Here is a 26,567-nt window from a genome sequence, read left to right on the forward strand (position 1 = left end):
ACAATTTTTTACTTGGGTCAACATGAAATTAATCAAGTTGATATTTTGCTGTTTGCTTTTATACCAGCAGGTGGCGCTTTAGATTCCTTTTCACATTTTAAAGACTACAGTTTGCTTTTTTGATGCAAGAAGTAATCTTTTACTAGAAGTCTCAGTTAGAAGATTCAGATAAATGGTGGCTCAAAAAAAGCTCTGCTGTGTTTTTACATAACTTATAATGCTGTGGGGATCCTTTGTAATGTATTAGATGTTTATTTGCAAAATAAAGGATGTATATGTTTATATTTATGTAGTAAAACATAGATATAACACAATGGTTTTAAACGTATCAGCTTAAAACCTAACTTCAAGCTTGTGCTTCCCCTGCCAATCTTCCACCTGTTCCCTCGTTTCAGTCTTGTGTACAGTCAGTATTGTATGCCTTTCTGTGCTTTTATAGATACCTTACTCCAGCAAGTCTTGTGATGTCACAGGGTCCTCTTCATCTGGCTGGGCGTTCCTCACTGGTGCCAAGAGTGATGCTGAGGTAATGATGTTAGTGCTGCTTTCTGAACCAGTACACTGAATAGAGGGAACTGTAGTGGTGCCCCCTTAGGGGACGGAGACATGATACCCTGCACTTACAGTATGTGTTCAGTCTTCTGGTTTGAATAATGCTGGGTGTTGTTAAACCTGAAAGATTGTAGAACATCTTATGGTAAATATGAGGTACTGCAGGGAGCAGCTCTGGAATGAAGGTAAGTATGGGAGCCTGATCTGCTTCTGATCTGAGGTGAGCTTTAAAAGAACAAATTAAAATAAAACTGATTTAAAAGAGTTTTCTTCACTTTGTAGTTGAAATGAAAAAAATCATGGTCTGCCCATGGCTTCAACACATTTTAAATCACTGATCTGGAAAAAGTATGCTGATAAAAGAAGCCAAAATTCCTTATCTGTATACTTATTACAGCTCAGTGACTCAAAGTATTAAAGCAAAGATAATGCGACAGCCAGGTAGGTAGGTTTTTAAGATGGCAGCCTTTATGTTTTTTCACAGTAGGCTTACCTTAAAAGGAATATTGTGCATTGAGGAAATATATTAGGATTACTGTAACATTGAATTTTTATAAGATGAATAAAGTTCACCACACACGTTGCAATCTTATTGTACAATCTCCTTTAGCTCTTCCAAAAACGATGTAGTTTAGGGTTTGTCTGGCTGGATACAAATTGATTGGATAGGTTAGGTAGATCCTCATATTACATAGTTTTGGTAAATGTGAAGTTGATTGTACAAAGATTGTATGACCAGATTGTAATGTGTATGGTGACCCTTTGAGGATACATAGCTACTATAGGCAGCACCGTTACAGCTGGGTAGGTAAAGGAGGTTACAGGATAGCTTAGACCAGTGGTGGACAACTTTCTTAAAATGAGGCCTTAAGTGTGGCCTCCAACATCACCTCACATAAAACTCAGTAAATATTTAGTCAGACAGCAGACACACAACAGGAAAGTCAAATACTACAGTTTGGTCAGAGACTGTGGACATGATGCAAGAGATGATCAGAGACTGAGGACATAATATAAGAGATGGTCAAAGACTGCAGACATGATACAACAGATGGTCAGAGACTGCAGTCATGATACAAGAGATGCTCAGAGACTACAAGCATGATACAAGAGATGGTTAGAGACTGCAACCATGATACAGGAGATTGTCAGAGACTGCAGACATGATACAAGACATGGTCAGAGACTGCAGACATGATACAAGCAATGGTAAGAGAATGCATACATGATACAAGATATGGTCAGAGACTGCAGACATGCCACAAGAGATGGTCAGCGACTGCAGGCATGATACAAAAGATGGTCAGAGACTGCGGATATGATAGAAGAGGTGGTCAAAAACTGCAGGGATGATACAAGAGATGGTCAGAGACTGCAGACATACTGCAGGAGATGGTCAGAGACTGCAGGCATACTACAGAAGATGGTGAGAGACTACGGATATGATACAAAAGATGGTGAGAGACTGCAGGTGTACCAGAAGAGATGGTTAGGGACTGCAAGCATAAAACAAGAGATGGTCAAAGACTGAAGATATGATACAAGAAATGGTTAGAGACTATGGGCATGATACAAGAAGATGGTCAGAGAGTTCAGAAATGCTGTAGGAGACTATTAGAGACTGATAAATTACTATATTGGAGTTGTTGGAGACTGGGTACATGCTTGAACAAACAGTAATAGACTGCAGACACATTACATAAGACTGTTAGACAGCACTGCTATAACAGGGCAATAGTGTAACTTAAGTGAATGTCTGCAGGGGCCCTGAGGGCCAAACTAAATAAGGTAAAGGGCTGCATGTGGCCCCTGGGCCGCAGGTTGCGAACCAGGGGTTTAGGGTTCACTTGTCATTTAGAATTGTCCAAAAAGTATATATTTTTTCTCCCTGTATTTACTCCTGTTTCTATTACCTTGAATTCTAAAGAGCAATGGAAATGTATTTGGTGTTGACCTTTGGAGAGTGTGTGAGCCTCTATACAATATATCACGCGGTATCTACACTGTTAAGTCAGTTAGCCCAAACATTGCTTGTGTCTAACACAATGGTTACATGTCAATATATATCATCTCTAAAATGTTACCAGTAAAATGAAACATTGTTGCCAAGAGTTTCAGCTCAGTGATGTTATTGTGATGTGTCTGAAAGTTTTAGCTTGCCAGAATGTTTTGGGCTGTCTGTAAAGATTAAAGTCAAAGCTGGTGCAGCAAATCTACGTGTGGTTCAAGGTTGCTTTATACCTCTTCAAAGAACCCTTTCTCTTACAACTGGGATTGCTGACATAGCAAGAATAGGCTGAAAATGTCCATATAGTCTTGCTCTAAGATTTTCTACAATGTATGGGGTCATCTTCTAAGAAGTGTTGGGAAGGCATTGCGAAGCCAAGAGGGGCAGCCACACACACAGAAGCAGAAAGTACTAGTGGTGCGGCATCCTGAATGAGTCTAAGTATACATTTTTACGCCATGGGAATTTCATTTACTAATTTGTTTCAGTTTGTTAATGATCAGGAGTGTTTTTAAAAGAAAGGAACACCATTGACTCTGTAAAAGTGAAGTATAATATCACAAGTGCTGTTAATAAAAGGGGTCTTTGGATTCTGGTGAGTTGGCCTAATTTTGGGGAACACACCCTGGTGTTTGTAGATATGTACTATTTTTTTCACATGGGACACAAGATGGACACTATTATGGTGGATAGGCACTTTGGAGGGAATTAATAAAAAATGTCTAAGACAAGTTCTTTCTCAATTGGTGCCATTGCCCATAATACCCAGTCAGCTTCCATTTTTTTACTTTTTCCATACAGCTTAGAAAATACAAATTAAAAGATGATTGATTGCACTGCAAAGTTTGTTTTTAACACTTTTTAATAAATTGTACATTTATATATTTTAATGCTGTGCATAGTTTGCAAGAATTTTTGTAAAAAATGCACTTTTTTGCATGTATTTATTAATCGTTGAAATATATATTTTTAGTACTGTATGTCTAGACATTTTATTTGGTTTTAAAAGTGCAATAGTACATGAGCAAAGATGTGAAGGGTCCTCAGTGACTTTAGGACTAAAGGGGAAACTATTAATAGCGCTTTACACTGTTTGGGAGACCTTTGTGATATTGGTTGCATAAAGATTTTTTATTTTTTTTTGGACTCCATAATTAAGTGTTTTCCATAAAACAATCCCTGTGACCAATGTATCAGACAAGCAGGCTATTATTTAAAACAAGCTAAAACATAAGTTATACTTTGTATGTGCTTTGCTTACTGTCTTATTCATTGTTGAAAATGTTGTTTATGCAAACAGCCATATGCTACTAAGGATGATTTTTTTGCCATGTATCTTCTCTCAAGGGTACATCCCCTTCAAAAGTCCCTTGTGTTCTTTTAGGGAGTTGTCATGCCTATGCTGGTTGGAACAGGTGGATTAAGTGTCCAGTGTCCTTGCCTGTATGTAAAATACACACATACATATTACAAGTATGACCTATCTGGTACACGCTGATGAATATTAATAGCTGCAGAATAGCATCATGTCCAGTTTGTTAAGATCTAAAATACTTAGATAATAGACAAGGGAAAGAAAGGGTGGTTGAACATAATATTCCTTAGAGACAATGGTGGCTTTATCTTGCAGTGATTAAGGCTTGCAAGTCTGAAATGGCTGTACAAGCTGGAACATTCAGCTCTATATTTTAGGTGGTAACTGGGTTATAATTCATTGGTTCAAGATACACAATTTGCTTCAAGGAAGCAGAAAGGAATTATTTTAATTTTCTTTATTTTTTAATGGAACTATCCTTTTTTCACATTTCCAATGAAAGTGATGACATTTAGAAATGCTATACTCTAGTTTACAGTAATTTAGTAGAGAGCCTTTATTATCCTGATTTTAAATAATTCAAAACATATATTATTTAGAAGCCCTGTGAAAGTTTTTCCCTGTGTAGGGGGTTTCTCTCTCATTTCTTGTCCCAGTGATTTCACAGAAAATAAGCATAGATAACCCCAGCAGTGAAATAGACAACAAAGCAAATCCTACACTAAAAAAAAAATGTCAATGTTGTGTCCGCAGTGGGGAAGTAGCCTCTTACTTCTTGTCTTTTCAAGTGTGACCTCTGATTATTACTCCTTGCCTACCTACCTAAAGCAGCTGGGTTGGCCTTTGAAACACAGTACGGATACTTGCCATTACAGCCTTGGAGATATATCCTGAAGTATATTTATTCTTTAAAGACTTATTTCTCTCTTAGGTGGCATCCCTTACTGTCTTCTATCTCTTGAGGGTTGCATTGGCAAGATCACCCTGCGACAGTTCCTAGTTCTCTTTCCATTCTCCTTGAAGTTCTGAATATCTCCACCTAAATATGGGTATTCTTACATTCCCTGTCGCAATCCATTTTATACTATAAGTTCAAAATCCAAAAGAGTTAGACCCTCTTATATTGGCGGTGGAAGCTGGGAATACCTGGCAATGCAAGTCTAAAGATCACCGCTGGAGACCCAGAGAGACCTAAGAAATTCTCCAGCATCTACCAAACTCTGTAGCACCATGTATGGGTTCCCTGCTCATTTAAAGTAAAGAGAATTGTTCAATCATGCCTCCCCCTCATTGCCACACACATTTAACATCCTGGAAGTGAGTATTTTTTAAAGAATTAATGCATTTTGCACTTTGAATAAGTTTTTATTGAAGTTTTATAGAATACATAGGACAGAAATAGAAATACCGTAGGTTTGAAAAAGTTAACATTAATAAGTCACCGGGACCAGATGGCTTGCACCCGAGGGTCCTTAAGGAACTCGGTCAAGCAATTGCCAGACCTTTATTCTTCATTTTTATGCACAGTCTACAGACTGGAATGGTACCAGCAGATTGGAGAAAAGCCAATGTAGCACCAATAATTTAAAAAGGGCCAAGATACATCCCTGGAAATTACAGACCAGTTAGCCTAACATCAATTGTATGCTAGCTCTTGGAGGGGATGATAAGGGACTATATACAAGATTTTAGTAATGACAGCGGTATCATTAGCAGTAATCAGCAAGAAGATTTGTTCTTGCCAAACCAATCTATTATCCTTGAGGAGGTGAGCTGCCATCTAGATAAAGGAAGGCTCGTAAACGTGGTGTATCTGAATTTTGCAAAAGCATTTGATACAGTTCTGTCAAGACTTGGCTCAGCCCTTCCTTCCCTGAGCTGGCCGCTCAGTTGTTGGCTAATTGCCAGCTCTCATCTCTCTGCACAGTTACTCAGTTGTTGATGATCCTGCTCATCAGTCCTGCCTACTTAAGCCGCCCAGTCCAGAGGAGTTCTGCCTTTGCCTTGGTCACATCACAAGAAATTATCTCATGCATTCCTGTTTACAGACTGGCTTTGCTGAGATTCCTTCTGGCTCCAGATCATGCTTGTTGTTCCACTACTTTGATCCCTGACTTCTGGCTTAGCTGACTATCCATTCTGGTTACTGAATTTTGGCTATGTTTTGACTACGTTTGTTCTTTTTACTTTTATTATTAAACAAGTGTGATTTAACTGTACTTCTGTCTCAGCCTTATTTCATGGTTTCTGACAAGTTCCCCATAAACATTTACTGTACAAAGTAAGGTCAGTTGGCATAGACCAAAGGGGGGTACATGGATTGAAAACTGGCTACAGGGGCGAGTTCAGAGGGTTGTGATAAATGAGAAGTACTCAAAATGAACAGGGGTGGAAAGTGGGGTCCCCCAGGGCTCTGTCCTGGGACCAATCCTATTTAATTTATCCATACACTATTGAATAAACAGTTCAATCTCTGTATTTGCAAATGATACTAAACTAAGCAGTGCAATAACTTCACTGTGGAAACCTTGCAAGAAGGTCTGAACAAATTAATGGGGTGGGCAACTACATGGCAAATTCGGTTTAATGTGGAAAAATGTAAAATAATCCATTTGGGTGGCAAAAATATGAATGTAATCTACTCACTAGGGGGAGAATATCTGGGGGAATCTAGGATAAAAAAGGACTCGGGGGACCTAGTAGATGACAGGCTCAGCAATGGCATGCAATGCCAAGTTGCTGTAAGCAAAGCAAACAGAATATTGGCATGCATTAAAAAGGGAATTAAATGATCCAATCACATGCAAACACAGAGATGCCAGTAATCGGCACTCCTCGCCTCACACTGACAGAATGTGTGACGAGGAGAGCCGATCAGCGGCATCTCCTTGCAGGGGGACATCTTTTTTATTTATTTTTTTAGTAAAAAATAAAAAACCCAGCAGCGATTAAATAACACCAAAAGAAAGCTCTATTTGTTTGAAGAAAATTATAAAAATTTCAAATAGTTACAATAGCATGACTGTGCAATTGTCATTCAAAGTGTGATAGCGCTGAAAGCAGAAGAATGGCCTGGGCAGGAAGGGGGTTAAGTGCCCTGTATTGAGGTGGTTAATGCAACCGATGGTTGATGTTCATGGGGGAATCAAGTGATTTTCATTAATGCAACCGATGGTTGATCTTGATGGGGAAATCAAGTGATTTTCTTTAATGCAACAGATGGTTGATGTTGATGGGGGAATTGAGTGATTTTCTTTAATGCAACCGGTGGTTGATGTTGATGGGGGAATCAAGCAAATTTCTTTCCTGTGGTTGCAGGAAAGAAAATAGCATTATCTCTGGCTGCCTTTAGAGTTGGGCTTTACTTGAAAATCGTTCAAATCCTTTTGTCCCCTTGATTTTATTGGCATTAAAAATAAGTATTTATCCATCCAGAGAGTATATGCAGAAAAATCAAAGTCCAGGATCATTGCGCTTCAAATTGATTATATTATAAATGTTCCATTCCAGCTGTAATGGGACTTTTTTTTTTTTCAAAGGTTTTTACTGATTTTTATAGAGATAACAAAGTACACAAATGCAAGGACATGAAAAACATCAATACAATATCCGCTGAGACTGAGTGGGAGACGCTATCCGTTACATTTATTTAATAACTGGGGAGTTGAGGAGCCAGCAGTGGTGGCCCGTGCATTAAGGGCGTACGGGCACCGCCCCCTCTATCCTGCCACCCCTCTATTACCAGTAGATGCATTGCATGAATCGGTCTAGGGCTGATGCTGACACCCCCTATTCAGTCGCCCGGCCCCTTTTCGGGCGCAGGGTGCCTGAATTACAGTGGCGGGGGGTGTTTTTGAAGCACCTGATTAGAGCCATATGTCCCATACACACAATCAGAAATTCTGCCAGCAAAGGTCGGATGTGATCTTTGGGTCAGAAATTCCGACCGTGTGTATGCTCCATCGGACTTTTGCTGGCAGAATTCCAGTCAGCAAAAGATTGAGAGCAGGTTCTCTATTTTCCGGTCGGAAAAAGTTCTGATCGCAGGTCACTCATCTGTGTTAGAAAAGCGAACGACTATTCGCTTTCCTAACACCAAAAAGCCACTCCGCCAATCAGGTGCTTGGGTCTGTTTCCTGTCACCTGATTGGCTGAAACGACAGGCGCCGCTATTGGACGCCTATCAGGAGGTGAGGATGGGAGATGAGGATGGCAGGAGACGCATAGAGGACCCCGCTCGTCACCATCACCTGCCGGCATATGTTGCATACCATAGACTTAAGGCAAAGGGGATCCTGGGGGATGATTCAAACCCGTCTACCACCTGCACCCCAAAAGGCGCTGCGGGAGGGGAGTGGTCGGTCTTCTCCCGCTTGGCTCTCATCTTTTAGGGCTTTCTGGAAAATGTGGAAGACAAAGCGAACCCAGTGAGAAAAAGGGTGTAGTGCTGTGTTCCTGGTCTGCTTATGGATTTGAGAAACTAAGCGGAGAAAGCGTCTCATGGATATAGGTATTAATACCATGTGTCCATAACTTAAAATCGATATGGGAACAAGGAACCCATATAGTGAGGAAAAGGGGAGAAAAAAGGGAAAGCAGATCTGAAAAAGAAAAGGAGGTAAAGAAGGACAGGAGAGAGAAGGTCCAGCCACCAGAATACCATTGATGACCATTATGGTTGAGAGACGCCAGTATATTTGCCAATGCCTACATAGTTGGTGTCTAATAGGGAGCTCACCATTTTCTCTTGGGACATGATCCATGAGATTTTACATTTGGCCGCCTGAATGGAAACCTTGGGAAGTTTCCAGGCTTTAGTTATGGTGAGTTTTATGCCTAGGAAGATAAAGAAGATATGTTTTTGAGAGTATTTCGGAATCTTGGGAATTGGGACGTTCAGGAAGGCTGTTGGTGGAGACTTGGGAAACGTGAGCCCTCTAAGGCCGCGTACACACGCGCGGACTGTTCGCCCAACTTTGTCCGTCCAACAGTTTCAGCAAACAGTCCGCTCAAAATTAGCATGGACGGACATGCCCACACACGACGAACGAACAGTTTGCTGAAACCGTGCGCGATGACGTGAACAGCACGTACGACGGGACGAAAAATACGACGTCCTATACACTGCATTATAGCTTTCGGCGTGAAAATCCTTTCTGAGCATGCGCGCAACTTTGTTTGACGAACAAGCCTACACACGAGCGGGCTGTTCGCTGAAACAAGGTTTCAGCGGACAGTTTTTCGGAATTTCCGAAAAACCTTGTCCGTCCAACTGTCCGCTGAAACTGTCCGCTGAAAGCCCACACACGAGCGGACTGTCCGCCCAAACACTGTTCAGCGGACAAAGTTGGGCGAACAGTCCGCCCGTGTGTACGCGGCCTTACTTTGGATGTTATTTGGAAGATTTTGTGCCAAAAAATTCTAATTTTGGGGCAGTCCCACCATATGTGTATCATGGTTCCCTTCATCTGACATCCTCGAAAACAGAGAGGGGACACTGCAGGGAAAATAGTGGAGAATTTTGATAGGGTCATGTACCATCTAGTGATGACCTTCAGACTAGCTTCTGAAAAGGAGGTGTTGAGAATACCCTTGTAGGATCTAAAGCAGTGTTTCTCAACTCCAGTCCTCAAGGCGCACCAACAGGTCACGTTTTCAGGTTTCCCATTATTTTGCACAGGTAATTTGATCAGTTTCACTGCCTTAGCAATTACCATAGCCATTTCATCTGAGGAAAATCCTGAAAACATGACCTGTTGGGGCACCTTGAGGACTGTAGTTGAGAAACACTGATCTAAAGAATGCTCTATGTCATGTATCCAAGTCTCAATTTTCCTGGGGGTCAGCTTCCCAAGCTATCATGTAAGGGGGTTTCAAGGTGGTTTAGGCAAGTGACAAATAAATTATGGAAATCCCTTCCCTCTTATCCATGACTTGACCACACCATTGTTCATAGAGAGTAAATTGAGCAGGGTTAGGATTCATCCACCAGATAGAGTCAAGGTAATGATATATTTGCTGAAATCTGAACCTTTCTGAATAAGGAAGATCCAGATTCTTAATGTAGTGGGAGAGAGAGATGGAACCCGCAGAGGTGAAGAAGTGTCCAATCCGGTACATGCCCTTATCCAGCCACCACTTGAAGGCCCTGATGTCCATTCCCAAATAAAAGTCCGGGTTGTGGAATATATGAGCCAAGGGCTTACAATCAGACACCAGAGAGGGGGGTTGCTTTAGCTTATCCCACATTGCCATAGCGTGGGACAGGGAAGGTGAAAGAACGGGAGGACGATTTGTGGGTGGACACCAGAGAAGGAATTCTTGGGTATGAGACGGGACTGCCTGTCTCTCCATGTCAACCCAATCTGGTTTAACCAAGTTAGAATAGACTGTGGAAAGTTTGGCAAGTCTCATAGCCTGGTAATACCATAATACATTAGGGAAGCCTAGTCCCCTTTTACTCCTTAGTCTGAACAGCATGTGTCGTGAGAGACGATAGCCCGACTTATCCCATACAAATTTATTGATTTTGCTTTGAAAGGAGCATAGGTTGTCCTTCCTGATTAACACTGGGAGAGAACGGAAGAGATGTAAGAGTCTCGGGAGGAGGGTCATTTTGACAGAGCTAATCTTGCCCGACCAAGAGAGTTCGTATTGGTACCAGGCTTTAAGATCTGTTTCTAGCTTCTGGTATATGGGGTGATAGTAAGCGGAATATAGTTGCTCAAATTTAGGAGTGAGATTTATTCCTAGGTACCTAATGATTTGCTCCATTAAAAATGAAAGGATTCCTTCAATTGGGCCATCAAAGATGGTTGGAGAGAGACATTGAGTGCTTGTGGTTTGGTGTAATTAATCCATAGAACTGAGATCTTGGAAAAATCTAGTAGTTTGCATATGAAGGGAGGGAGGTGACCGGGTGAGGTGATAAAAAGGATAAGGTCATCCGCAGACCTACCACATTTATGAGTGTTGGGGCCACATTTGACCCCTGCTATGTTTGGATTTGCGTAGATGGCAATCGCCAGTGATTCTATGCTATGGCAAAGATTAGTGGAGACAAAGGGCAACCTTGGCGAGTGCCTTTAGCTATTCTAATGGGGTCTGAGTAAAGGCTCTGTAAGCGAATCCTAGCTTCGGGGTAGAATATAGTAAATCGAGGGTCGAAGCCCCAGTGCTCCATTAGGGTGAACAAATAAGACCATGAGACAGAGTCGAATGGAGATCTAATGACATCAACTTACCGGCTTGTTTATGGCCACCATCCCAACCTGACTGTAATGCCCCATACACAGTCAGATTTTCCGATGGAAAATTGCTATTGGAGATTGTTGTCAGAAATTCCGACCGTGTGTAGGCTCCATTGGACTTTTTCCATTGGAATTTCCGACATACAAAATTTGAGATCCGGATCTCAAATTTTTCCGTCAACAAAATCCGTTTGCGTAAACTCTGATCATGTGTACACAATTCAGACGCACAAAGTGCCACGCATGCTCAGAATAAATTATGAGACGGAAGCGCTCGGTCTGGAAAAACTACCGTTCATAGTGGAGATAGCACATTTGCCATGCAGCAATTTTTAAAATCTTTTAATGCAGCGTATTCTCTTCTTCTTTATAATGCTAGAAGAATGAAGTTGTTTTGCTGCTCATATTCACACAAACTGATTTCTTTATTATTTCCTGTGATCTCCTGAATTTTTATTTTTTTTGTCAGATCTCCATAATAATTTTTTGTTTTAGTTTTTATAGTTACTTTTTTGTGTTTTTTTAAATCAAGATCTCCTTTTTTAGTGATCTCCTTAATCTTTTTTTTTGGTTTTGTGTGTCAAGTTACCACAACACCATCATTATGTTTTTTTAACCTCAAGGAGGTTGCTTGGTGTCCCTTGTTAATTTGACATTGTATTTAGAAATGTACCTGCCTACTCACAAACAAACTGTCCTTTTTGAAGTAAAACACATAGGCAAGTATTTGTGAAAAAAAATATACCTTTATTAGGGGGTTATAAGATAATAAAAAGGAAGGCAACGCTTGAGAAACTGGTGAAATTTGTGAAGCCTTTCTACCCCAGGGCAGACATCAACTATTTAAAGTCAAATTGGTGGCCTGAGGAGTCCATATATAAGGAAGCACAATCTGATCCAGGACTACAAGAGATCAGGAACAGCAGCAGATGACATCTATGTCCCCAGGCTGTGGTCATACCACAGCCTGCGTCTTTTGTCAGGCCAGACTTATCCCAGGCCATCACTCTCTTGTCTTCCTTAGACACTTCCTTCAAGGCTGAAGTAAGGGGGGGTGGGACTTTAAATGAGGCCATGACTTGATGTCATCAGATACCTCCATCCCTATATATAGTGTTTAAAAGAAGAAGGATCGGGACTATAAATGAGGCATTGGCTACAACTATGTAAAATAAATAGCGATGATGTTTACTTCTATGCACACCACCCTCATCACTTTTTCTGAATTTGTCTCCTGATGAGTGAAGTTTTCCACGAAAAGCATAGGGCTTTCCTAGATGCGACGTCATCAACACTCATACTATTTGCATACCCATTGGGGTTCAGAAACATGATTTATTTTATAAAATTTTATACATTGTCTATGTGGAATCAGGGAGGAGTAACTGCTGTAAATTGGAACGTCATATTGAAAAACATATGTATAGCTGCTTATATTTATGGTTTGCTATATATTCATGATTTTTTTCATTATGATCTATATGTACATGTCAATAAACATCATCACTATTTATTTTACATAGTTGTAGCCAATGCCTCATTTAAAGTTCTGACCCTTCTTCTTTTAAACTTCCTTCCAGGCTGTGGCTCTGGTGTTGGTGGTGTGGCAGGTGGTGGAGGAGGAGGATGAGGACGATGGCTGAACTCCTGACTTCCACTTACCCCCGCCACCTCCTGGCTGCCACTTACCCCCACCACCTCCTGGCTGAGACTTTCCTGTGTATGAAAAGGGGACATCGTTTTCGTTTTTTGTTCATAAATCACACACAATTTTCAGCTCATGACTGTTGCAAATTGAATGTTAACAAATAGAAAAGACTATCATTCTGAGCCCAGCATTTTTCATTCTTGCCCCACTCATTTTTGGCCACTACTGTCTATTGATATGTAAAACATTTTGCTGAATCAGAAATTAGTGATCAATAATAACATCTAGTTAACATCATTCATTTTTGGAAAATAAATATGTTGAACAATGCTATACCTGACTCAAGCTGGGCCCCCCCACTTCTTCCTCGCTGGAAGGCCCAGATTGGGCGTTGGAAGCCTCAGCTGGGGGGGAAAGGAAGCCTTGAAGGAAGAGTGGAGCGTGCTGGCCTGGGTTCCCTCTGGTCTGACAGAAAATGCAGCCTGTCATAGTACCACAGCCTGGGTACATAAGCGTCAATTGCAGCTCCTGATCTCAGGGAATCCTGGACCTTCTTTTGCTCTCTAATATAAGTGCTCCTCAAGCCACCAATTTTGGCATTTAAATAGGTGATGTCTGCATTGGGGATAATTGGCTTCACAAATTCCAGCAGTTTCTCCAGCGCTGCCTTCCTCTTGTTTTGATTAGTGTGTGGGGGGGGGGGGGGGTGGGGGTTCACCTGCCACAGACAGGGCAGCCCCCTGTACATCAATGAGTATTGTGAGAAATTCACAATCATTGAATGGATCAATTTTCTCTGCAAGACACAACACAAGACAAACCCTAATGTCAGGCGAAACTCTCCTAATCTTGACCCAATATAGGCCTCAATCTAGAAGCAGTATAGGCCACTGATGCCACTGATGTAAAAATTGTACCTTCGTTATATCGATCGTAGCTTCCGATACTCCGCTCACAGATCGTACATACAACGCACGTGTGTTATGCTTTATATACACTGCACATGCATGAAACTCCGCCTGCCCCTGATGTTCATTCTAGTGTATTCCCTGCCCCTTCTCTTTTGGCGCAGTGGGTAGAGAACATGGCGGAGACACAGCAGGTGCATGCAGAGGAGAGCAGCAATGAGGAAAGCCCAGAGCCATGAACGTCCCGATCCTGGAGGAGATTTAAGGCCTCAAATATGTCCTTTGTAGAGATGGTGGAGGTGGTGGGCATCTTGAAGAGAGCCGACTATGATGGGAAGCATGGACCTTACCTAAAGCCAAATGTGAGAAGGACCAAGATCATGACTAAAGTTGTGAAGAGTCTGCGCTGCAATTTTGGGGTGCTACAATTCAAGGAGCAACTGAGGAAATGATGGTCAAACCTCAAATTGAGGGAGCAGGATCAGTACAGAAGGATCAAGAGAGTTCTTCAAAAAAGTAAGTAGTTGTCGTGTGTTCCTATTATTATTATTACTTGCATGCTGCTCCATGTGCTTTTCTTCACTGTTGTACAGTTTAAAATGGCAACTTTCATGTTCATGGGCACAGTAATCAGTCGTAGGAAACATTGTTTGTTCGCCCACTTATAAGATGTTTTGTGCAGATGCAGGTTAACTACATTTGTTCAGGCCTATTTGTATTAAAAGGAGTTTGTTGTCTATATGGGTTTGTAACTAGAATGAAATGGAAAATTGATTCAGTGTAAGAAGAGGACACTCAGCAGCTGTTTACACATCTGGACGCAGGAGCACTAGTGTGGGACACCAGAACAAACTTTTTAGGGTGTCCCACACAGGTGCTCCAGTGGATACTAGGGGTGTCTCCATGTGTGAAACTTGTATAAAAAAGTAAGTATTCCAGCTTTAGAAAGGAAATAAAAATGTCTTCAGCTTGGAACTCTGCCAAAACCCACAATTGTACAACACTTCCAAGCAATGTTTCATATTCCTATTTCTGGACTCAATTATCTGTGTGCTAAGTATACCTATTTTTTATTCACATAGGGGAGAAAAGACTTGGGACATCTGAGGAGACCAGGAACCCACAACCTTCTAAAGAAGGGGAAGTCACCAAAACACAACCTGAGGATGTGGAGGAAGGAGACATTTATGAAGTGGGCAAAATTGTCACAACAGTTGAGTGTCTGAGACCACAGCTTCAGGTAATAGATGTATGCCTGCATATTTATAATACATGGTGTGTTTTTTTTTATTTTTAGGTGATGTGGATGTTGTGGAAGAAGAATCTAATTTCACAATTGAAAGTGCCCAGATCCTCATCGGGGAGATAATGGGGTGCAATCCAGGTTTAGAAAATATAAAGGAAAACATCAATGATGTTCAACAAAAAAATTAAGAACATCATTTATGTTTTAGGGAGAATCTAAAATACACCAAAAAATGTATTGTGTATTTTTGCGTTAATGTTTTTTTATCAATGTACATGTTTTGGGGGTGCAACCCCTTCCTCACAACTGAAGTAGCTAAGAGGAAGGGGTTGCAACCCCAAAACACATCCATTGATCCCCCATGATAGGAGCTAGCACATGTTGACATTAGACATGGGATCAGGAGGGAAATCCCCATTTTGAATCCCAATTTGTGTGCATCTTTAAAATTTGGCTTTTACAGATATATTTATATATATTATACAGCAGCCCTCAAATTTTCCACACGCCTACTCGCATTTTACGAGTGGAAAATGAGGGCTTGCAAGCTGGACTGCCAGGGAGTGGGGGGGGGGGGGGCACCGCCGGAGGGAGGAGTTGATCGAGAGCCGTTCTCCCAGTGATTGCTCTGGTGGAAGAGAGCATGGAGGAAGAGGAGAGCCATGGGGTCACCAAGCGGTATAGCACGCTGTTACAGCTTACATTGAAATTGTCTCCGCTCTGCTCACCATCACACACAGCCCCACCTCCTCCTAACCCCACGTCTGTGATAGACAGAATGCGGGTCCAATGCTGGAATGTGTTCTGTCTATCATAGGCGTGGGGTCAGGAGGAGGCGGGGCTGTGTGTGACGGCGAGCAGAGCTTAGGAATTTCGTGGAAGCTGTAACAGCATGCTATTCGCGCTCTGTGATCCCATAGCTCTCCTCATCCTCCAGTCATGATCTGGCCACCTTCTCTGTTCCTCCGCCCTGGAGAGGCTGCAGGGTTGGGCACAGTGAGTCTGCAATGGGGGCACAGTGGGGCTGCAATGAGGGCATGGTAAGGCTGTAATGTTAACACAATGAGTCTGCAATGGAGGCACAGTGAGGCTGCAATGTTGGCATGGTGAGGCTGCAATGGGGGCATGGTGAGGCTGCAATAGGGGCACAGTGAGGCTGCAATGTTGGGCACAGTGAGGCTGCAGTGGGAGCACGGTGAGGCTGCAATGGGGGCATGGCGAGGCTGCAATGGTGGGCACGGTAAGGCTGCAATGGGGGCACAGCGAGGCTGCAATGGTGGGCACGGTGAGGCTGCAATGGTGGGCACAGGTCACACTGCAATGATGGGCACAGGTCACACTGCAATCATGGGCACAGGTCACGCTGAATTGATGGGCAAAGGTGAGGCTGTGCTGAGGAGAACTGATAAAGTTGTTGTTATTTTAGTAACTTAATTCTGCATAAAACATTTAAGTGTCATTTCATGAGATAATTTATGAGGGCGTGATTAGGGGCGAGGCAAGGTAGGGGTTGGGCAGGGGAACTGGTGGCGCGTAACCCTTGAGGTCTAGGTAGTAGCTCAGGACTTTAAATTTTAAAACTTGTAATACAGTATATATATATATATATATATATATATATATATATATATTAAATGTATACACTCACCAGTATATATGTTTATGTCTTGCTTTTTATGTCATCATTTGAATTGTTATTGCTTGCTTCTCTACCAGCACTGTATACACAGGTACATTGTTAATTAGTCTCATCTGTGAACCTGGTTGACCTATCTGAGTACATGTAAACATTTAATCTTCCTAAGGAATCATTACCATGGCAAATAGGAGTTGTTGGTAAATATGCAAGCATGTCTCCTATAGTGTATCATTGCAGTCTTTCTGTACTGTACAAGTCCATTTTAAGGACAGAAAAACATTTGCATAACAGGGAAAATGTGTATTGTAAACCCTTTATATTGAGCAGCTTTGCTGATTGTTATGGGTAGGGTGTTCAATGAGAGCACAAACATCACTAAAAGATCACTGGTCTGAACACAGACTATGCAAATGAAGAGATCTCCACGTTGTGTGCACCTACCAAACCTGTCTGAAAGGCATGACTTGGATAAAAAAAAAAAAAAAAAGCTTCTCTATTTGCATAACCAGATGTATATTTAAATATAAAGCAATTAGGAAAAATGTTTTTCTGCAGGCTGATACAGGCAGCTGCACAGCTGTGTAGTATAAAGGGTTTTGTTGTAAAAACAAAGTAATTTCAGTTTAATTAGACTCGTTCTCACTTTAATGCAAATACCTGTTTGCAGGCTTTCTCTTAAATATTTTTTTTTTTAAATATCAATTTTTATTGGTAATTTTTTCAACAAACAAAGGAAGAAGGCATTCAAGGATATAAACGCTGCGTTCATTACAAAAAAGGATCACTCATAATGCAGTAAAGACATTTTGAGACCGCTATAGCAGTGGCAACCACAGTACTCAAATATAAAAGATCTAAAAAAAAAACAGTTTGAACAGCGGGTTCTCGGTATACTATAAAACTGCAAGAACATTATAGTGCAAAATATCTTGAAAGAAGAAATTATATTACCTAATGAAGAGCATAAATGAAAAAATTAGAGGAAAAGAAAGAGAACGAGTCAAGGGCCATCACAACAGCTCGCTTACAAACCCAAAAAATAAAAAAAGGGGGGGGGGCGGGACTCAGGGTGGGTCCTTCTGGAGATGTCATAGTTCCCAAAGCAATTGTGAACCTCCATTCTGTCCTGTATTCTAGCAGTCAGTTTCTCCATCAACTTCACATCTTTAATCCAAGCATATAAGGATCTGAGGAGGGAGGGGAGCATTGTTTCCAGTTAAAAGCTATAAGACAACGTGCAGCCATAAGAATACGGTGCAGCAGCTTCTTATAAGGTTTCGAAGTTTTCAGAGCGGATAAGTCCAACAAGAAAAATGTCAGTGTCATAGTGATAGATACCTCAAAATAACAACCCAGCGATTGTTGTGCTGGGTGCCAAAAAGGGGTAATCAATGACAGCTCTAAAATATATGGCAGAGGGTACCCTTATCCCTGTGGCAACGCCAACAATAATCAGAACTTGTAGGATAGATTGCATGTCAGTGTCAGGTACCAAAAGTAGAGAATTTTATACGCATTTCCTTATAAAGAGTATATAGCGAGCTTTTAGCCGCCTGAGACCGGACCACCTGCCACACCTCCAGAGGAATTTCCTCACCTAGTACCCTCTCCCATCGGAGCATGTAAGAATGTTTACCTTGATCTTGAATGGAATAGGCATTCAATATCCAGTAAATATCGTAAATCAGTCCCTTCCATGTAGTGCCTTCCAGAATCATACGTTCAAAAGAAGACAGAGAATAGAATTGCAAAAGTGGGGTTATGGTTTGGGCATAATGGTGAATCTGCAGGTAGCCATAAAACACCTGACGAGGCAGATCGATTTTATCCTGAAGTTCAGAAATTGGCAATAATTTGCGAGACCTGGGGTCCAACAAATGGCGAAAATGGAATAGGTTCCTTTACGCCCAGGGAGAGGATATCAGGAATGTGAGGCTGTTGGGCACTTTGGGATTATATAGAAAGGAGGTCAACAGTGACACTTAAGATTTAAGAACATATTGGTGGGATAACGTGCGCCAAATCATCCGAAGCTGGGTCATGGCCCCCAGCAAATCACTAGAAGCTACTTCCGCATTCGCATTTCACAGAAGATTATTAGAGTGTATGGGTGCTAGCCAGATTTTTTAGATTTTCGCCCATTTATTATAGGAATTCTGAGTAAACCAAGAGGCAACCGTGTGCAACTGGGCCACTTGGTAATATCTTATAAGGTTAGGGAACGCTAGACCACCTGCAGATCGCGAGGCCATAAATACTGAGCAGGGTGTTCTGTGCCGCTTGTAGTTCCAAACAAATTGCAGCAGGTCTGCTTGCAGTTTTTTAATGCATGCAGAGGGAACAGGAATAGGTGGACCCCAAAATATTTTAGAGCATTCGAAAATCCAAACGTAGGGAAAACAAGTTGGTAGATGTTAAAAGTGGGATGTTAACAGGGAGGGCCTCCGACTTAGACTTGGTATTTGTGGATCAGAGACAGGAGAGCTGTGTTCAAATGAACAGAAAGAAGTTTAGTAAAAATTCAAAAGGGCTATAGGCCTATAGCTAGCACAGGGACGGGTCTTTATCATGTTTTGGGATCAAAGTAATGAAAGATCTCTGTATATCTGATGGGATAGGGGTGTCCTGAAGAAAAGCGTTAAAAAGATAGCACATATGAAGTAGCAACAGGGAAAGAAAGGCCTTATAGTACTCATATGGGAGGCCGTCAGGACCAGGCGCCTTTTGAGTAGGTAAAGACTTGATAGCTCAATTTCCTCCACAGTAATAGGTGCATTAAGAGAGAGTAGGTCTGAAGATTGGAGTCGGGAAACCCCACTCTGCTCAAGGTATTGATGAATACGGTCCTTTAGGTCACGGGAGGGAGGATCATGGGGAATACTGAGGTCATTATATAGATCAGTATAAAATTCCTCAAAGGAATGAATGATATCACGGGGGTGGGAAAGTAAGCATCCTATAAAAGTGAAGTACTAATGCGCTACTAGAAGTGTAAACGATATGAATAATAAAGTGCTTAATGCAAGAGGTAAATATAAAGCTGCTGAACCTCTATAGTGTTGTCAGTACCAATGAGTGAATGTAAAATGTAGTGAAGCTGCGCTAAATAACTCTAAAGCAATTCTTAAATATAAATTAGTAATAATATCTAACTTCCCAGCGTGCAAACAGTGCAATAGTAATGACATCAAAGGAGTTTAGGCCAACAAATCAATACAAGAATAAGTGATACAATAATATAGTGTATCCAAAGTATCTAAAGGTACTATGCAATAGTCTCTTTTGGAAATAAAAATATGTACAAAAAAGTGAAACAAAGGGGAGAGGGAAAAAGAAACAGTCCAATTGTAGGTAAAATTATAGCTTGTAGATATCCTTCTCCAATCTACACCCCGTGTGTGCTAGCCTCTCATCTTAAAGATAGACCCCAAATGGGTCTAGTCGTGCATCAACAGACTTATAACACTTATGTGTTCTTTTCCTCCTCTATGGGTATATCCTGGACAGATGATCACTGCAATATCGAAGCTGTTTCTCCATAGAATCCACGTTCCATGACCAGCTCCTTTAAAACAGTATCTCCAAGACCAGTCACCATGCAGACCAGTCACCATTTGTGAGATCAATTCTCTGCATGGCGACTGGTCTTGGAGATAATCTTGGAAATAACATTGGGGTTCCATTAAATGGTGATTGAGTGCAGCAGAATAGGATACATAAAAGCCTCCTCCTATAATCAGATATTTGTGGTCTGAACGAAAGAGACGAGCAAAAACTGGTTAAAAAATGTATCTGTCAGACACTCGGAGCATGTAGAGTACAGAAAGTAACTGCCTGCATCTGCGTAAGATAATAAAATGGCCCCATGGGTCAATGTAAGATTCAGAACAGGTAAAAAGGGAGCCACGCTTCATAAGTATTTGCGTTTCAAAAAGGAGCGGGCTTGAATCATGTCCTTTTTCAAAGGACAGAAGTGAACTCTGCAAATAACATCTTGTGGCTTAGAAGAAGGGCCTTTAGGTCGCAAGGCACAATGGGCTCGGTCTATCTTGATGTATTTGGTAGGGGGTTTACCCAATAAATTGTTAAATAGAGTCTGTAAGGTAGACTGTATCATCCGGCTCTAGTAGGCCCCGCGTGCAGTCCTCAACATGGCATTGCATGTCCCTTAGTAGGAGTCTGCCAGTTCAGTTTCCTGGTTCTAATCTTACACCATCTTCATCGTGTCTGCAAGGTGCTTAAGATCTGTTTGGAGGACTTAAATTTTAGTACAGCATGTAGATTTGACATCTTCTATTAACTGCTTAAAGTTCTCCTTGGTAGGAATTACTTGGAGATAAGAATGCCAGGATGCAGTTGCTGACATCTGTAAAAGGTGTGTGTGGGGAAGAAGATAGCAATTGTGGTGCTGCCAGATCAGCATGCCAAGTTTAGAGTACAAACAGCAGATGAGGGTCCCATGGCTCATACCAGGCTAGAGTATGTGGGGGAGAGGAAGCAGGTGGGCTTAATCACCCACCTTGGAAAGGAGCAGGAGAGTCATTAGTGTAGTCATGAGACACAGGGGGCCCTGTAGCACCCCTGGAGGAGCTGAGGTCCTATGACCGAGGCAGCCTCTCTACTTGGGAGAGGCGGGCTCTGAGGTAGAAGCTTGATGGGATGCCTGACTCCCCAAATGCCTGGCTGCTGGCAAGCACTAACCACTCCCATTTTTGTTATCGGACATCTGCCATCCAGGGCCAGCAGCTGGAGGTCTGCAGGGGCCTGATCCACCTCCAAAGCCAAGGAGGAGTGCTGTGGAGAGACATGGGAGCGTGAGGGAGAGGCATCCAGTCCCATCTTGTCTGCTCCATCCGGTAGCATGTCGGCCGGTGTAAAGTAATCAGGGAGGCTGGAGGAGGTTGGGAGAATCCCCGTGCTTTAGCGGAGCAGGTGGTCTTTGACATGCCCATGTAGCCGGTGAAGAAAGTCCCATAAAGTGTGATTTGGCTGCGGGCTCAGGGAGAGCTGAGCTTCTAATCATCCATGCAGTTTGGCTTCCGGTCACGCCTCCCCCCTTTTAAATATTTTAATGTTTATTTTATTTATTTTATATGTTTATTTTACTATGAAGAGCGTATATATAAAACAATTTTTCTTCTCATTTCAAAGTCTATTCGATTTTAGCTCTTTTTTTGTGTATATATTCAAAGGTCCTTTAAGAGTGTGCTTATGTGGTAAGTAATGTAATGATACAAGGCCAGAATTTCACTAGTTTTTGACAAATAATTTTTTGCAGCATGCTCTATTTAGAATATTCACTACTCAACTGAATGGAAGGAGTTAAATATTTGAATTGGTCTAAATGGTCTCTAGCAGGCACCACTTTTTTTAACATATATATTTTTTGTGTATAATAAATTATATTTTTTCATAATTTTTTACTATTTTGATGTCAGTACCTTTAAAGTCCCATTCCTAGGGGGTTTCTCTATTTCCTAGCAGGCACCACTGAGCATTGCAGCGCATACAGGGACTAATTATGAAAAATTACACTAATTAAAAAAAAAGAAACTCAAAGTTACAGTAAGATCAGTTTGATTGTCCTGGTTGGGCATTCTGCTGAGAATTGTATAGGGCAGTAAGGCAGTACTGAGCTGACTGACATGAGAACCTGTTAAATTGGTATATTTCTGCATTATACACACCCGAACAATTCGGAACATGTTTCCCAAAACATTTTGTGTGTGTTGTGTCACTTCAAGCTCCTCATTCAAACTTCTTAAAATTACATGAGTTTCTTTGGGGCAGAGCTGTGCATTTTCCCCCCATATAGACTTTATTAGAAGCTCCTAAAAACAGTTTTTTTTTGTTGCATGCTTTTCTGTCTTTCCTCCTCTTAGTAACTAGCTTTCAATTGGCAAAACAAAAGCACTCAGGCCTAAAAACACCTTAAAACGCATGTAGAAACACACAAAAAAAAGCCCCAAAATAGCCCCTATATGCGTTATGCCCAATGGGCTTCCTCAAGTAGGTAGATTGGGATTTTATTTCATATTTGATAACAGTAAACTTGACGAATAGAGAGGGTGAATCTCTCAAACGGTGATACAGACACCAGTGAAAAACTGCCAGATGTTATAATCCCTCTGTCCAAAACTTTAGCCTTTATTTATACTTTAATTCAATACAGTTTTCAAACACAGACGCTGCTATCAGAGTTTTGATCATGTGAGCACTGTGACAGCCAATCAAAGTGGTCACATGGTCGCTGATCCTTCCCAAAACCCCAGGGGTGTTCAGAACTTTTTTAAATGGACAACAAGGAGGGTGCAGGGAGAGGTTATAATAAAACCATGTTCAGGATAAAATATTCCAGCTAACATTGCTGTCAGACAGTAGTCACCATAAATACCAGATCATAATTTGGCTTTTTCATTTGACACTTTTGTGCCATTGAGAAGGTAGGTAATCCTAGAAGCAGTAAAGCAAACTAGGAGAATGTAGAGGTGTGTAAATCTCAAATTCTTAGGCAGGTAATACAGTAAAATTATATTTCTTGATCATACATCACGGGACACAGGAGCTCATTACATAGTAGGTTATATAGGCACCTCTGGTGATTGGACACTGGTTAACCCCAATTAAGGAGAGTTCTTCCCCTATATAACCCCTCCCATATGGGAGGCACCTCAGTTTTTTTGCCAGTGTCTATGGTGGTTGGTCACGTAAAACATGTGCTATGAAGAAAGCTCTGTGCAGGTCCCTGCGGGGGCCTAAGGGCTACAACAAACCGGATCCATATCTCGGGCTGATATTTGACTCCCAAGATGCTATGGTACCCGGGCCTCGTCATCCGAAGAAACAAGGTTTGGCCTGTAAGTCCTCTCCTATTGGAAGACTGGGCTCTGGGAAAACCAGACTTGGTGTACTGTTTACACATGTGGCACGAAAGTTTCTGGCAGAGTCTTTTACAAGGTCCAGGTAGGAGGTTCTTCTGAGAAAGAACCCCAGAAAAACCTGAAGGTTGGCAAACTCTGCCCGCCGTGATGGGTGAAGGCTGGAATCTGTCTGTTTTCAGCAATTCCTGCGGCGAGGACAGGTAAGGGAAGTTAAACCTATATATAATTATATGATGGATTTCTTCATTTGAGTAGTTGTATGTCTTACCTGGTTTCCACCACTAGAGGGAGTAAGAGCAGCCTGATGCATACTTACATGCCTTTCAGTACACACGCTCAGTGAAGCCTGGTTCTCCAGAGGTCTCACGTCTCCACTGCAGTCCCTGCCACAATAAGGTAATACAGGGGTCCCACGTAGTCTGGGGGTCCCACGCAGCTCTGATGAGATTCCTTTTCCCCCCCTGGATTCCGGCGCTCCCGGGCTAATGGAGGAGGGGGGAGTGTGGTTGTGAGCCATGCACGTTTGTGTGCACGGCGCTGTACTGCGCAGGCGCCAGGCGGCAGTTTTAAAAGCCCAGAGCGTCGGGGCTGTGAGAGACACAGGAGCTGTGGGCAGTAAGCATCCCAGGGGATTGGATCCAGGCAAACCTTAGACACCTACTCAGCATCAGGTTGTGCAGTATTAAGCATATATATTTTATTGTGAGTCTTTTAGCACAACAGTGATTGCACTTTGTATTAGTACCTCTGCTTTGTAGCTTAGAACTATGTCTCCTTGTAAGAGGATCTCAGGGGGAGGTAACAAGGGCACTGGTAAATCACCGCCTAGGTCCAGGAGTTCTAAAAGTGCCTGTAAGTTACCACCCCCCCCTGTAAGACTGGAGCCAGCCTCTCAGGATGAGTCAGTGCCCCTGTCAGGTTTTGCAGCCTCTCCTAATGTCTCAGCCCCGGTATACGTCACTGAGGACTCCCTTAGGGCTACATTGGAGGGTTTTGAAGGGAGAGTCATGAATTTTATTTCTGCTTCCCTGAAAGATAGCAGGAAAAGGGGTTGATCCCCTCCCTCTGCTGAGATTCCTCTTTCAGATGATTCTTCTGACAATGAGGAGAGATCCCTATCTTGGGCCAGGGATCTTGAGCAGTCGGAGGAATCAGAGGAAGAGGAGAGAGTCCCCTCCTCCCAGGCGCTCAGAAAGCAGGTGCAGTATTATACTGAATTGGTGCGTACCACATTCAGAATGCCTGCTGCTGAAGTCGCTACGTCCTCTGTTTCTTCCCTGGGAGTAAGGAAAATCCCACAGACTGCTTTTTCCTTTCCAATTCATCCCTTAACCCCCCTGGCGGTGTTCCCGAGTCTGACTCGGGGTGGATTTTTCATACCAAAAGCGGTATCCCCGAGCCAGACTCGGGACTGCATCGCTGGAACCAGGAGGAGGTTTACTTACCTTCTCCCTCGGATCCAGCGTTGTCTCCCCGCTGTACGAGCGAGCCGTGTCTCGCTCGATGCATCACATCGCCGATCTCCGTGCCCTGCGAGCGTTGCGACGCACGGGGACGGAGATCGGCGCCAAATTCAAAAAGTGAAACAAACAGTAAACATACAGTATAATGTAATCTTACAGATTACATTGCTGTATGTAAATATTTCACATCCCCGTTGTCCCTAGTGGTCTGCCCAGTGTCCTGCATGCAGTTTTATATAATAAAAACTGTTCTTTATGCCTGGAAACTGGAGATTGCCCATAGCAACCAAAACTGTCACTGTACATCAAAAATGATTTTAGACCAGCTAGAAAACAGCGATAATAAATTAGAATCACTCGCAGAATTGAGCGATAGCGATTTGTGGGGAGATCCGTCATCAAATACTGAAAAGTAATGACAGTGACAATTCTGCAACTGAGCAAATTTCAGTGTTTTTGATTTGATTACATTATTGAATAATTTTTATTATTGTTATATTATTATTTGGTACAATTATTTATAATTATTTATTATATTATAATTTATGATTTAATTTTTCAAACTTTATCATACCCGGGATGTCTGCTAGACTCTGGTTTGGACAGATTTAAGAGAGTTATTCCTAAGAATTGCAGGACTACAATATAAAACGCCAAATTTTCATGCAAAATAATTGTACCGCTTTTAGCACCTAAAATCCGAAATAATCGTACCGCCAGGGAGGTTAATGGATAAATTGATGAATGAGGATTGGGGACATCCCGATAAACTGTTTGCTCCTCCTAAAAGGTTTTCTATGCATTATCCTCTGGAGGAAAGTTTCACCAAGAAATGGGGGGTCCCATCTGTCGATGCGGCTGTTTCTTGCGTGAATAAAAACCTGACCTCTCCGTTGGATAATGCTCAGGTATTTAAAGATCCAACTGATAAGAGGTTGGAAAAATTATTAAAAGCCTCCTTTTCCATGACTGGCGCTGTGGTGCAACCTACAGTCGCAGCCGTGGGGTTGTGTCAGTTCCTCAAGGACCAGGTTAAGCAGATGCTTGGCCTCCTTCCCAGTGAGGAAGTGGAGAATTATGCAGAAATACCTCAAATTCTGTGTTTTATGATTGATGCGATTTTGGACTCTGTCCAACAGGCATCTCGTTTATCTCTCCTGTTGGTACACATGCGAAGGGCCCTGTGGCTAAAGAACTGGGCAGCCGAGCTATCATGCAAGAAGCATTTGATTGGGTTCCCGTTTAAAGGGGAGCGTTTGTTTGGAGAAGAATTAGACAAATTCGTCCAAAAAATTTCAGGGGGTAAATCTACTCTCCTTCCAGTCAAAAGGAACAAACGTCCATCTTTTAGGCATTCTCTCTCTCCCGGAGCATCAAGCTCTAAGCAGTGGCGACGGCCTTCTCAACCCTCCTCTACAGGAAAGGTTCAGGGCCGAGCCCAGGGGCAGAAAAAGACTTGGGGGCGAAAGCCTGCCAAGCAGAGCCCAAAAGCTTCCTTGTGAAGGGGCGCCCCCGCTTGGCTGAGTGGGGGGAAGGCTTCGGCAGTTTGCGGAAGCCTGGCGGGAAGAGATCCGGGACAAGTGGGTGATCTCTTCGATATCTCTGGGCTACAAGCTATAGTTTCTTGAGATTCCACCTTCTCGCTTTCTAAGGTCAA

The sequence above is a fragment of the Lithobates pipiens genome, unplaced genomic scaffold (assembly GCF_037356315.1).
Source record: "Lithobates pipiens isolate NorthernLeopardFrog02 unplaced genomic scaffold, aLitPip1_a1.2 Scaffold_18, whole genome shotgun sequence".
NCBI classification, from domain to species: domain Eukaryota; kingdom Metazoa; phylum Chordata; class Amphibia; order Anura; family Ranidae; genus Lithobates; species Lithobates pipiens.